The 15,597-nt window shown below is 41.1% G+C and overlaps 1 protein-coding gene across 4 annotated transcripts in view; it reads left to right on the forward strand.

The window, feature by feature from the left end:
• The first annotated feature begins 1,905 nt into the window (after positions 1–1,905).
• Positions 1,906–15,597, forward strand: part of LOC110500336 (cyclin-dependent kinase 17) — a 106,203-nt gene continuing 92,511 nt past the window's right edge. For 2 of the 4 annotated variants that reach the window (XR_016489652.1, XM_090213228.1), the window contains exon 1: positions 1,906–2,429. The gene's annotated coding sequence lies outside the window, so the exon portion shown is untranslated. The remainder of the gene's footprint in view (positions 2,430–15,597) is intronic. The other 2 variants (XM_090213230.1, XM_090213229.1) reach the window with 2 other exon arrangements.

A 15,597-nucleotide genomic window follows, 5' to 3' on the forward strand; every position in this document is an offset into this window, starting at 1 on the left:
GGCCCAATAGTGGTATTATATTAAGTTTTTTCAAAAATGCAACAAATGGCTATTGTCCCGTATAAATAAATATTGTCTCAAGAAATTCCTATAATATATGTTTGCAGAGTACATTCCAAATGCATTGTTAAATAGAGAGGAGGGGGGGGGGGGAGGCGGCGGGGGGGGGGGGGGGCGGGGGGGGGGGGGGGGGGGAGGCGGGGGGGGGCGAGACCGAGTCAAGACAGAGACCAGGAAAATGCAAGTCCAATTCAAGACCATGATTGTAATTATGTCAAATCGCCAACCTTAATAACAGTTAAAAATGTCAAGTATTTTGGGTTCATATTTCAGAATTTTTTTACAATTCTTTAAACGTTTAGATTGGTGAAGAAATGCATGCTGAGGGAAAATAGAGAGCCACTCTAAAAATAACTAGTAAGAGCAACTTTCAAACAATATCCACCCACCACTGACTTCAAATAAAATCTAATCACATTTTATTGGTCACATACACATATTTATCAGATGTTATTTCTGGTGTAGCGAAATGCTTGTGTTCCTAGCTCCAACAGTAGAGTAATAACCAACAATAGACAACAGTACACACGTATCTAACAAGTAAAATAATGGAATCAAGAAATATAGAAATATTAGGACGAGCAATGTCGGAGTCTGGAGTATATTTACACTACCAGTCAAAAGTTTGGACACAACTACTCATTCAAGGGTTTTTCTTTATTTGTACTATTTTCTACATTGTAGAATTATAGTGAAGACATCAAAACTATGAAATAACACATATGGAGTCATAAAGTAACCAGAAAAGTGTTAAACAAATCAAAATATATAATATAGACTCTTCAAAGTGAAGGAAATGCAACCAACAAGTGCTCAGCATATGTGGGAATTTCTTCAAGACTGTTGGAAAAGCATTCCAGGTGAAGCTGGTTGAGAGAATGCCAAGAGTGTGCAAAGCTGTCCTCAAAACAAAGGGTGGCTACTTTGAAGAATCTTCAAATATAAAATATATTTTGATTTCACATTTTTTTGGTTACTACATGAAGAGTCCATATGTGTTATTTCATAGTTTTGATGTCTTCACTATTATTCTACAACGTAGAAAATAGTACAACTAAAGAAAAACCCTTGGATGAGTAGGTGTGTCCTGACTTTGATTGGTACTGTATATATATATATATATATATATATATATATATATATATATATATATATATATATATATATATATATAGTAATGAAACAGGCAGGGAGCAGGCCTCGAACCCTAGCCCGAGGTCCAGCGTGCTATCGACTGTGCGCCAAAAGCATGCTCAAACGGCGGGGTCGATATCCGCCCCACTATATATGTAAATATGTGACGGGATGTATAGACAATATGCATATGGTAATGGTTTGAATAGGTAGTATATCAGAAGAATATTATATGTACAGGAATAGTTCAATAGGACAGGCCTTGACAAGAATACAGTATATACATATGAAATGGGTAAAACAGATTTAAAGACATTCTGATGAGCGCAACAAAGTTTGAGGATATTTTATCAATGAAAGTAGAAATCAGCAATCTTACCAGTAAATTAGCAAGCCCAGGTTTCAATAGGCGATAAGAAATGAATGTGTCATGAAAGAAGCGTGGATATTTGACCTGGTATAGCGGTTTTATGCGCTGACTGAATGGGAGCTGATAATCAGGCTCAGAGGTTTTTTTTTAATGAGCTGGTCTCGGAAATAAATTACGAGTCCTCACTTTCCAAGATCGAGTCAATATCGAGTAAAAATGTATCCGACACCAAGACAATACTCTCAATGGGGTCTCAAGACCGGACAGTACAACACTGCTGTCCTGTCCGGTGTGTATGGTAGCCGGTAGCAATCACAGCGAAGGGTGGCGCTATTTCACCTAGTGACCGTGGTCTGAAAATGTTTTTTTGATGACACTGCGATGGTAGTAGTTAGTAAGCAGCAGTAATGCTGTGTTCAACTACTTGTGGGAACTTGGAAACTCGGAAATGTCCGACTTGCTAACTGGTTATAGTTATACACGTGCCGTGTTGAACGACTCATCAAGTCGGACATTTCTTAGGTCATAGTTCCGAGTAGTATTTTAACGCGGCCTAAGTAGGCAGGCACCCCTCACGAGCGATCTATTGTGATCATCGGTTCGCACAGCTGGTCTGTTCTCCTACGGAAAAGGGAACGGAACACTCGCTACGGCTTCTTTTCCACCAGGTTCTAACTTCGAATCCTCAATAGTCATGCTGGAAGCGACACCTTCGCAGATTTAGACGACATTATCGGAGATAATAAACTAGCACACGCAGACAACAAAGTATTCCTCTTTTTACGGCGTGTGGAAAGACTGCATCCGGACTGAAAAGAAACTCCGGGGACGGGGACACTGGTCGGAACAACGCACATCGTTTCTGGTGAGCGCTATAGATACATTTTCTTATGGGTCCTTTGCAATATTGCAACAAATGTTAGCCTACTGTACAAGTGGCTTGGTGATAACGGCTTGAGGTGGCTACATTCATACAACAACAACGACAAGACACATTCTACCCTGCATTGTCACAAAATGGGGTAGCAATGTTTTCTTCACTGCTGTGTGTTTGTCAATGCCTTTCAGTTTGTTATTGTGGGCTGTTTTCTTTTTTATTTTATTTATTTTACCTTTATTTAACCAGGCAAGTCAGTTAAGAACAAATTCTTATTTTCAATGACGGCCTGGGAACAGTGGGTTAACTGCCTGTTCAGGGGCAGAACGACAGATTTGTACCTTGTCAGCTCGGGGGTTTGAACTCACAACCTTCCGGTTACTAGTCCAACGCTCTAACCACTAGGCTACCCTGCCGCCCTGTTTTCTATTGGAGTTATCCTAGGCTTTGGGATGTAAACTGGATACCCTCTTCACTGAGAATGATTACACGTTTAAAAGGCACGCCGCTACTATCATGTTTTATGTGGGATAGATAAGTGTGCACGATTTGTTGCTGAATTCGCATAAATATGTTCTTGTTTGATAAGGAAAGGTACAATTATTTCCCAAAACGGGGGTTAAGAGGAACCAAAATAAAATATTAATTTGAAACATATTTGGCAAAAAAACACATTATCCCTGCTAGTTTAGAATGTAGGCTTATGTGGGCGTGTATTGGGTAAATCAATTTAAATTCAAACACTTTTTTGACAGCATCTCTTTTGATATAAACAACATTCCATACGTTTGCCCATGGAAGAAGTCGTCAGAAAGTTACATTTTTGGACCTGAATGCCGAAACATTCAAGAGATAACGCTGCTCGAAGTTGTCTCATTCTGCATCCCCCCCCCCCCAAACCATGAGACATCCAAGTCTTCATCACTGTAAAATATACACTGTTGTTTGATATCATTTATAAGCTTACAAACGATTTGATCTATTTTAATATTTATTGAAAATGTAAAAGAAAAAAATGTTTTGGGTAATTTTTAAACAATGTCAAATATTTTAAAAAAAATGCGTAAGCCACTTTTTTCTCATATTATTATAACAATTAATTTAATTTGTAAAGCGCTTCTCACACCCAAGCCTCCCCCCCGCCCCCCTCAAAAAACCCGATCCAAAACACACAACATAGACCACTAACAAAGCTACATAATGGTGTCGTCAGATCCGAGGGACAAGAGAACAGAATTAGCAGAGGTCCTTGAAAGCTTTTCTTAAGCTGTACCTTAAAGGAGGACAGAGATTCTGCATTATATTGTTGCTTACACCCTATTTCACATCATCTGAGGTTTTTGTGTTGTGCCTGTCATTGGTTGAGACACAACATGCTCTTGAATACAGGATGGGTTGTTATTTCAGTCATAGAAATATAATGAATAGAATGGACCTATCCCTTCAGACCACTGCAATTTAGCTGGTACGCCTTTTAAATTGAATTGAAATGTTAACTTGTAATTACTACCATAAACATGATCGCTGGTCCACCCACTGTTGAATGCCAACTTAAATGGTCACGTCTATTCTATTATCTATATTTCCATGATTACAATAGGTTTCCTATGGATGATTGACAGTATCATTTAAAAACAACAGATATTCCCATTCAAGTCAATATTCTCTGAAGTGTGGACCTCCAACCATCTTTATACCATTTGAATGTTGACGTTAATATTTGATTACCATGTCTCAACCGAGAGCAGCACAACACAAACCGTAGACGATGGCAAATAGGATCTAAGCTACAACTTCTGTAAATATATTTTAAAAAATCGTAGTTTACACGTTTTTAGATTATTGGCGTTAAATGTCAATTTTTTTTATAATAAAAAAATTATAATCTGAAACCCTGTTTGATATCATTTTACAATCTAAACCATTTGTCTTTTCCAGTGATGAAGATGTGCAGGGCTCTACACAGTGCGACCATTTTACTCTCATACGTGCATAAATAGTTTTATGTGCGACCTGGAATTTAAATTTAGGACCCACCAGTACGTACACCCAGAAAAATGAAGGATTCTAGCTTTAATACCTCAAATATTTTTCATTGTGCGCCCACATTTTTCAACTTAGGCACACCTGTGCTCCTTGTAATAATTTTTTTTTTTTTACGTTTCAGTGTGAAGCTATGACATGGATGTCTTATGGTATAGTGGGGTATGCAAAAATGGGGCAATTTTGAGCACCTGTAATCTCTTGAATGTGTTGGCGTTCAGGTCCAAGAAGTCACTTTCTGAGCACTTCTACAATGGGCTTTATGTGTTTCATGTGGACCCCTAGGAAGAGGCGCTGCTGCATGTGCAGTAGTTAATGGGGATCCTGATAATCTAAACCTGTTTGTTTTTTTCCAAAAATATTTCTAGAACAAAATCATTTTTGAATGAAATCCTTTTCAAATTAAATCCTTAGTGTATATATGCCAATCCTCTCCCAAAAGGCTTTAGTCTACTTTTATGTAAAAACCTACATTCTGTACATTATATTTAACTAAATTAATAGAGAATGGATTGCATCAACATCCCAGAGAAATATTAGTGATTATCTACACTTTTTTTGTTTGAATTTGTGTCGTGTGGAGATCAAATGTTATTTGTCACATGCGCCAAATACAACGGTTGTAGACCTTACAGTGAAATGCTTACTTACAAGCCCTTAACCAACAACGCAGTTCTAGAAATAGAATTAAACTTTATTTAGTAAATATTTTCTTAAAACATCTAATCAAAGTAACACAATACATTTACATAACAATAACGAGGCATACAGGGGGTACTGAGTCAATGTGCGGGGGTACAGGTTAGTCGAGGTAATTTGTAAAGTGACTATGCATAGATAATATACAGCGAGTAGCAGCAGTGCAAAAACAAAGGGGGGGGGGGGTCAATGTAAATTGTCTGGGTGGCCATTTTATTAATTGTTCAGCAGTCTTATGGCTTGGGGGTAGAAGCTGTTAAGGAGCCTTTTGGTCTGAGACTTGGCGCTTCGGTATAGCAGAGAGAACAGTCTGACTTGGCTGACTGGAGTCTTTGACAATTTTCTGGGCCTAGTATATAGGTCCTGGATGACAGGAGGCTTGGCCCCAGTGATGTATTAAGCCATACGCACTACCCTCTGTAGCGCTGTACCGTCGGATGCCGAGCAGTTGCCATATCAGGCGTTGATGCAACCAGTCATGATGCTCTCGATGGTGCAGCTGTAGAACTTTTTGAGGATCTGGTGACCCACCAACCATACTGCTCGTTCTCTGCGTGATTTCCTGCAAGACAGGAATGTCAGTGTTCTGCCATGACCAGCGAAGAGCCCGGATCTCAATCCAAATCAAATCAAATTTTATTTGTCACATACACATGGTTAGCAGATGTTAATGCGAGTGTAGCGAAATGCTTGTGCTTCTAGTTCCGACAATGCAGTAATAACAAGTAATCTAACTAACAATTCCAAAACTACTGTCTTGTACACAGTGTAAGGGGATAAAGAATATGTACATAAGGATATATGAATGAGTGATGGTACAGAGCAGCATAGGCAAGATACAGTAGATGGTATCGAGTAAAACATATTCTTGGTCGTACTGATGGTGAGTTGACGCTGATCTTATATTCAGTAGTTCTTCTCAACTGTATGTAATGAAACCTAAGATGACCTGGGGTACCAATGTAAGAAATAACACGTAAAAAAACAAAAAACTGCATAGTTTCCTGGGAACGCGAAGCGAGGCGGCCATCTCTGTCGGCGCCGGAAGTCTATCCCATTGAGCACGTCTGGGACCTGTTGAATCGGAGGGTGAGGGCTTGAGCCATTCCCCCCCAGAAATATCCGGGAACTTGCAGGTGCCTTGGTGGAAGAGTGGGGTAACATCTCACAGCATGAACTGGCAAATCTGGTGCAGTCCATGAGGAGGAGATGCACTGCAGTACTTAATGCAGCTGGTGGCCACACCAGATACTGACTGTTACTTTTGATGTTGACCCCCACCCCTTTGTTCAGGGACACATTATTCAATTTCTGTTAGTCACATGTCTGTGGAACTTATTCAGTTTATGTCTCAGTTGTTGTTGAATCTTATGTTCATACAAATATTTACAAATGTTAAGTTTGCTGAAGATAAACGCAGTGAGAGTTCACTATTTTTCCAAGGCAAAAATTAAAACGCGAAGCAGACCAAACTCTTTGGTCCTCTAAAAATCTGTAGTATGTAAAATATTGTTTGTTTATAGCTTGGAAAATAAATCAATGTGACTCTGGATGACAACATAATGATTTTAGTTGCCAAGATTACGGCAGTTTTCCGAAACAAGTTAAATCTGCTTTGTTTTGTTTCCTTGTCACAGTATAGGTATCGTCCCGGCCCTACTAGATACATGGTGATACATTAGTTGGCATGATGGAGCCTTGCTGCTTGGCAGACAGAACCCTGTAGAGCAGCTTTACAGTACAGACTACAGAGGGTGTTTCTCTGGGTTCACTTCAAGGATGACTCAAGTGGTAGTCAGTCATTTTCATAGTATTCCTTTCGTGTGTGTGTGGGAGGATGTCCTGAAGGAAGACGTCATTGTTCTGAATGTGATCTCACTCAGCCTGAGGGACCGTGTACACACACACTATAGAATACACTTCCTTTGTAAAGCTAGTGCTTTAGGCCAGAACTCCCCTGTGTATCTAGCCTGGAGCTGGCTGTTAAAGTGTATTGATTACCGGTATTGTAAAGTTGGAATAACCAGTGTGTGTATATATTGTTACTCCTCTGTTGGAGTCAAGACCATTTCAAAGAATTGGAAAGTAATTTGACCCAAGCTCTGGTGGAAAGTATGTCAGCCTGAGTTCATGTGTAGACCTGGTTGTGGGACTGCTATTTTTTGTCTTTAGAAATTGTATTTATTTTACCTTTATTTAACTAGGCAAGTCAGTTAAGAACAAATTCTTATTTTCAATGGCAGCCTAGGAACAGTGGGTTAACTGTAACTGCCTGTTCAGGGACAGATTTTGTACCTTGTCAGCTCGGGGATTTGAACTTGCAACCTTTCAGTTACTAGTCCAATGCTCTAACCACTAGGCTACGCTGCTGCCCTGAAATGTCAACCTGTTGTGCCTAAAGGCGTCTGCCTGCTTCCTGGCCGAAGCGGTTTGGAAGAGTTTGTTCATCTGACAACATTTTGTGACGTTTTTGTTTGTTCTGGACTTTGGTGAGGGTTTTTTTCCGGCTGTTTGGGCGTTTTCTGAAGGCAAGCCACAGTTCGGAGTGGTCTAAAGTCTATGCCCCTCCATCGGTGATTGGTCAACACTAGGGATTCTTTGTTGTCATTCATTGAGAGATGACTCATTTTCATGCAAATTCTTTCATTGACAAATACAGCACGGAACATCTTAGTTAGATGTAAAATTGCGCGACTAAGATTTCCTCTGCAAACATGTCAAATTAATGACAGATTTCTTGAGTTATCTGAGATTAATTCAGACTATTTTGAGTTAGCCATGTATTTACTACGGCGTCTCAAAATGGACAAACAGTACTATAACAGATTGAACAATGAGACAGATATTTCACTGGATGTATAAATGTGAAGACCCTGCTTGGCGTTTCTACCCACTACCAAATATGGTAGTGAGAGGAAGCCCACTGGCGGGCAGTGGGAGAAGATGGAACGAGATGGATTGAGCACATTTTCTCATCAATGAAACATTTGATCGCAATACAGTTTTCTGTTCCCAGAACTAGAATGAACAGGTTTGTATGATGATGCTAGAATGTGCCAATAGGATCTCTCTCGCTCATGCTTGGCTCTGCCTCCCTCCTTGCTTGTTCTGCTTTTTAAAAAGTTTTTCATGCGAACGTCTTTTGAAGGGATTATGCGAGCACATTCGTTCGGCTAGCAGCGTTCGGCTAAGTGCCAGCCAAACTGAACCGTGCTGACACCTTAAAGAACCCGGTTCTACAGCTGCACAATTGACAGCGCCATCACCGCCTGGTATGGCAACTGCCCCGCCCTCAACCGAAAGGCCCTACAGACGTTGGTGCGGAAGGCCCAATACATCACTGGGGGCCAGCTCCCTGCCCTCCAGGACATCTACACCAGGAGATGTCAGAGGAAGGCCCGAAAGATCCAGTCACCTGAGCCACAGACTTAACTCTATTACCATCTGGCAAGCGGTACCAGAGTATCAGGTCTCGCACCAACAGGCTCCAAGACAGCCTTTACCACCAGGCCAATCAGACTGCTGAAAAGCTAAACCTAGCTGTCTCCCTGAACAGTCCTGCACCTTAGTGACTATATGCACGGACTACTTACACTCACTCACTCACTCACTCACTCACTCACTCACTCACTCACTCACACACACAATGGAATTGACCCCAGCTGCTGTTCTAATATATACTATTGATTCCACTACCCACTTTATATTTGTAAATACAGTCCATTGCTACAATGCATAGCTGAAAATCTGTCCACGATCATTTAGCCCACGTTGTTAATCATTTTTGTATGGAGGTCAATGAGTGTTGAGTTTGGTCAAAAAAATATGTAATTGCTAATTTGGTACGTGAGGCTTATTTGATAGAATAAAAGTTTTTATTTTATTTAACCTTTTATTTAACTAGGCAAGTCAGTTAAGAATAAATTATTATTTACAATGATGGCCAAGGAACAGTGGGTTAACCGCGTTGTTCAGGGGCAGAACGGCAGATTTTTACCTCATCAGCTCGGGGATTCAATCTAGCAACCTTTCGGTTACTGGCCCAACGCTCTAACCACTAAGCTACCTACTGCCCCAGTAATGGTTAGGTTGCTTCGAATGCACTGATATAAGTGGATGCGAGTGGCATTTCGGGCAACTTTGGGGGGGGAAAAAGACAATCTGAGTTGTGCCTGGTGTCATAGAGATAGATGACTCATCATGGATATAACCCATTTTAGCATGGAGTTTGCCATTGATGGCTCCACCATTTTAAAGTAGTCAACTTGGTAGGGATTCCTATGAGTTGGGAGAAATCAGCCAATGAAGAAGAAAATTGACTACATTAAAATGGAGATAGCTTTGATGCTATCACAGAGGCTATAATGGCACAGATACAAAGATGAGTCGCTCTCTCTCATTGGCTAGAATGGTCCCACCTGATCTTGGTTCCCCCTGCATGCCTTCATCTTTAAGGACATGTTTTTCTGTTGTTAGAGCAGTCACATGTCTATCTTGTCACCATAGACAATCTTTGGTAAAGCGGTGGTTGGAAAATGTGTAATTTGTCTTTGATACTCTGATTGGTTAGAGATGATCCTATCGCTGATGACTTTTGTACAACACCTCTCGTGCCCCTCATCACCACAAACGACTTCACTAAATGTCAGTCTCAGACTAAAGTATGCGGTGAACAACAGAGTAACAAAGAATTTAGTGTGAGTCGTCAGGCTATGCCAAAACTCCATCCCACACAAAACAGGCTGAAATTTCAGCTGTCTTTTTAAACAGCTCTTACACTGAAAGGTTATTTATCGTAATTTTCACAATTTTAGAGTATTATTTAAATCTCAGTGTGGTATTATTTCTATAAAACACAGGAAAATCACATTTGTTACTGCACAGGGCCTTTTTAAGCAGCCAGACCAATGACAGCTAGCTGAAGGTTAGTGTCGCCTCTCACTAGTCCCCAACAGAGCAGCTGCCATGACACGCTCGCGCGCACATGGAATCCACACCACACACTCCCCATTCCTGTAACTCCGGTCTATAAATAACCATTCATACCAAGTCTTCCTCTATCTCTGCTGTATTAACATAATAGAACTCTGCCACCCAGGCTCCCAAAGCAGCCCCTCCTGAAATGCAGTTGCCGTAGACAACAAATCTTAGTGAGCAAATTTAGCTCCCTGGCCTGTCACCCAACTCTCTCACTTTGCAGTCAGCCTGAAAAACAGACGCGCCCGCATCGCCATGCACCTCCCAAATGTGGTAACAATGTGTAGGGCTCTGTATAGCTCCGCATTGACATGATTGGTTGACGGTAGGTGGGGGCGGGACATCCTGTATCAACACAAACTCACTTCCTTGACAACAGCTCTGCGCTGAGGCCGTGTCACCGAAAATGCTGCACGGTCAATGCAGACGTCAGATTGACCATACACAAAGCACTTCTCTCCTCAAAATGCGCGCTCTCCTGCCAGTTTGTGCACTTATATTGTTTTAATCACTTCATTGTGTGAATTATTTGATTGTTAGTGTATGTTTATGTGTATGTTAGTGTATGTCAATTCCCCATTGCATATATCACCCGAGTACATTTAATGTCATGCTCTGATCCAGAGGAAATGTCATAAAATAGGCCTACTTCTTATTGGTGCTTGACTTGGACTGAAATAGGTTCCAGTACTCATTTTGGGTGCTGGTACTGTTTATATTTAGGTGCAGGAGCTCCACAATACTTTTGAGCTAATATTCTATAAGAGGAACAGGAACTCGAGCAGTAGAACATTTGTGGCAGCAGGTAGCCTAGTGGTTAGAATGTTGGGCCAGTTACCGAAAGGTTCAAAGATTGAATCCCTGAGCTGACAAGGTTGACTAAAAAATATGTTGTTCTGCCCCTGAAAAAGGCAGTTAACCCATGGCTCCCTAGTAGGCCATCATTGAAAATACAAATTTGTTCTTAACTCTTGATACTAGCCATCCCGGATCCGGGATCGTGAATACAGCCTCAAGCTCATTACCATAACGCAACGTTAACTATTCATGAAAATCGCAAATGAAATGAAATAAATATGCTAGCTCTCAAGCTTAGCCTTTTGTTAACAACACTGTCATCTCAGATTTTCAAAATATGCTTTTCAACCATAGCAAAACAAGCATTTGTGTAACAGTATTAATAGCTAGCGTAGCATTTAGCGTAGCATTCAGCGGGCAACATTTTCACAAAAACAAGAAAAGCATTCAAATAAAATAATTTACCTTTGAAGAACTTCGGATGTTTTCAATGAGGAGACTCTCAGTTAGATAGCAAATGTTCAGTTTTTCCAAAAATATTCTTTGTGTAGGAGAAATCGCTCCGTTTTGTTCAAAACCGAGAAAAAAACTCCTGAAAATTCAGTCATCAAAACGCCAAACTTTTTTCCAAATTAACTCCATAATATCGACTGAAACATGGCAAACGTTGTTTAGAATCAATCCGCAAGGTGTTTTTCACATATCTCTTCGATGATAGAAGTCTGCTTTCTCCTCTGAATCCCATGGAAGAATGCTTGCAGCTGAAGATTACGCACCAATTTCGACAAAGGACACCGGGCGGACACCTGGTAAATGTAATCTCTTATGACCAATCTTCCAATGATATGCCTACAAATACGTCACAATGCTGCAGACACCTTAGGGAAACGGCAGAAAGTGTAGGCTCGTTCCTGGCGCATTCACAGCCATATAAGGAGACAATGGAAAACAGCGCCTCAAATTTTGCTCACTTCCTGTTTGAAGTTTCATCTTGGTTTCGCCTGTAGCATCAGTTCTGGGGCACTCACAGACAATATATTTGCAGATTTGGAAACGTCAGAGTGTTTTCTTTCCAAAGCTGTCAATTTCATGCATAGTCGAGCATCTTTTCGTGACAAAATATTGCGCTTAAAACGGGCATGTTTTTTTTTAATCCAATAATGAAATAGCGCCCCCATAGTTTCAAGAGGTTAACTGACTTGCCTAGTTAAAATGATTATTTAAAAAAAAATATATTTTAAGTTCCTTGCAGACAGGCCATGTGTAGCCAGGATATTTTCTAACTGCAGGCTGCAATGTTTTTTATTTGTTGGCTTTATTTAGGCTATTTTTACATATTTACATACATACACAAAAAGGTTGCAGACTCCTCGTGTAATCAGACGAGCTCAATGCATATAGTTGATTGTATTAAACACGCAGGGTGTGTCGGTCTATACAGTGGGGCAAAAAAGTATTTAGTCAGCCACCAATTGTGCAAGTTCTCCCACTTAAAAAGATGAGAGAGGCCTGTAATTTTCATCATAGGTACACTTCAACTATGACAGACAAAATGATAAAAACATTGTAGGATTTTTAATGAATTTATTTGCAAATTATGGTGGAAAATAAGTATTTGGTCACCTACAAACAAGCAAGATTTCTGGCTCTTACAGACCTGTAACTTCTTCTTTAAGAGGCTCCTCTGTCCTCCACCTGTATTAATGGCACCGGTTTGAACTTGTTATCAGTATAAAAGAAACCTGTCCACAACCTCAAACAGTCACACTCTAAACTCCACTATGGCCAAGACCAAAGAGCTGTCAAATGACACCAGAAACAAAATTGTAGACCTGCACCAGGCTGGGAAGACTGAATCTGCAATAGGTAAGCAGCTTGGTTTGAAGAAATCAACTGTGGGAGCAATTATTAGGAAATGGAAGACATACAAGACCACTGATAATCTCCCTTGATCTGGGGCTCCACGCAAGATCTCACCCCGTGGGGTCAAAATGATCACAAGAACGGTGAGCAAAAATCCCAGAACCACACGGGGGGACCTAGTGAATGACCTGCAGAGAGCTGGAACCAAAGTAACAAAGCCTACCATCAGTAACACACTACGCCGCCAGGGACTCAAATCCTGCAGTGCCAGACGTGTCCCCCTGCTTAAGCCAGTACATGTCCAGGCCCGTCTGGAGTTTGCTAGAGAGCATTTGGATGATCCAGAAGAAGATTGGGAGAATGTCAGATGAAACCAAAATATAACTTTTTGGTAAAAACTCAACTCGTCGCGTTTGGAGGACAAAGAATGCTGAGTTGCATCCAAAGAACACCATACCTACTGTGAAGCATTGGGGTGGAAACATCATGCTTTGGGGCTGTTTTTCTGCAAAGGGACCAGGACGACTGATCCGTGTAAAGGAAAGAATGAATGGGGACATGTATCGTGAGATTTTGAGTGTAAAACCTCCTTCCATCAGCAAGGGCATTGAAGATGAAACGTGGCTGGGTCTTTCAGCATGACAATGATCCCAAACACACCACCCGGGCAACGAAGGAGTGGCTTCGTAAGAAGCATTTCAAGGTCCTGGAGTGGCCTAGCCAGTCTCAAGATCTCAACCCCATAGAAAATCTTTGGAGGGAGTTGAAAGTCCGTGTTGCCCAGCAACAGCCCCAAAACATCACCGCTCTAGAGGAGATCTGCATGGAGGAATGGGCCAAAATACCAGCAACAGTGTGTGAAAACCTTGTGAAGACTTACAGAAAACGTTTGACCTCTGGCATTGCCAACAAAGGGTATATAACAAAGTATTGAGAAACTTTTGTTATTGACCAAATACTTATTTTCCACCATAATTTGCAAATAAATTCATTAAAAATCCTACAATGTGTTTTTCTGGATTTTTTTTCTCATTTTGTCTGTCATAGTTGAAGTGTACCTATGATGAAAATTACAGGCCTCATCTTTTTAAGTGGGAGAACTTGCACAATTGGTGGCTGACTAAATACTTTTTTGCCCCAGTGTATATGGAAAAATACACTTAAAAAATATATATATTCTATTGGTCGAAAGAGCAGGCGACTTTCGGTCAACCAATGTTTTTTTTGTTGTTGTCGTGGACAGCCTCACAGTACAGACAACTTTATTCCAGCAGGAGAAGGCTGGGTCTGGGGTAAGAACAGCCTCTCTAAAGCTATTAGCGTATATCCCAAATGGCACTTTGTTCCCTATTCAGTGCACTACTTTTGACCAGGACATCTAAAGTTTCTTCCTATTCCCTACATAGTTGGAATAGGGTGTCATTTGTGAGTCAGCCCTAAAGGCCTAAAGAGAACAATGTCTGTGTTTTGAGCCTCTGATATTCTGGCTCCCACCTGCCCTTACTGTCGATAAGGAAGCTCACACACCTCTGTGTGTGTGACTGACGGCTGTGAAATACTATGTGGCAGACAGGCCGAAGCTGTTATGTGGACGAGAGGGGGAGAGAAAGGCTGATAATTGGTGTCCTCTGTGATGATAATGTTGTTGCCTTTTATGTCTCGTGTGTGTGTGTGTGTGTGTGTGTGAGAGTTGCTGGCTGTTGTGCTTTGTGACTCTCCACAAGGCCAGGGTCTTTGATGAAACCACTCCTGAGTGATTATCTCATTATGAACAAAGCGAAGGCCAGATTACCAAATAGATTTCTCTGGTTATGTCTTAAATAGCACCCTGTTCCCTACTTAGGGCACTACTTTAGACCAGAGCCCTGTGGGATGTAGGCTATCTCTAGCTTAATCTCCATTATGAACAAAGGAACACGGATGTTGCCTCCTGCTCTCCTTTCTGTTTATATGTTGAGCTGGTACACAGCTGGCTGGTAAACAGACAGATAGCATCAGTCCTAGGATTCAGCTGTGTATTTAAGCAATAAGACAAAGGGTGTGGCCAAATCAAATTATATTGGTCACATGCACATATTTAGCAGATGGTATTGGTCACATGCACATATTTAGCAGATGTTATTGCGGGTGTAGTGAAATGCTTGTGTTCCTAGCTCCAACAGTACAGTAATATCTAATAATACACAAGAATACACACATCTAAAAGTAAAATTATGGAATTTAGAAATATTAGGATGAGGAATGTCGGAGTCGTGTGTGTGCACTGCTGAGGAGTATTTCTGTCTGCAATAAAGCCCTATTGTGTGGGGGGGGGGGGGGTTGTTATGGTATGGGCAGGCATAAGCTACGGACAACATACACAATTGCATTTTATCGACGGAAATTTGAATGCAGAGATATCGTGATGAGATCCTGAGGCCCATTGTTGTGCCATTCATCCATCACCTCATTCTTCAGCATGATAATGAACAGCCCCATGTTGCAAGGATCTGTAGACAATTCCTGGAAGCTGAAAATGTCCCAGTTCTCCATGGCCTGCATACTCACCAGACATGTCACCCATTGAGCATGTTTGGGGTGCTCTGGGATCGACGTGTACGACAGCATGTTCCAGGTCCCGCCAATATCCAACAACAATATCCAACAACTTCGCACAGCCATTGAAGAGGAGCGAGACAACATTCCACAGGCCACAATTATCAAGCCTGTTCAACTCTATGCAAAGGAGAGATGTGTTGCATGCATGCTGCATGCTGCATGAGGCAAATGGTGGTCA

Source organism: Oncorhynchus mykiss, chromosome 2 (assembly GCF_057628025.1).
Source record: "Oncorhynchus mykiss isolate SJ-2025 chromosome 2, ASM5762802v1, whole genome shotgun sequence".
NCBI classification, from domain to species: Eukaryota; Metazoa; Chordata; class Actinopteri; order Salmoniformes; family Salmonidae; genus Oncorhynchus; species Oncorhynchus mykiss.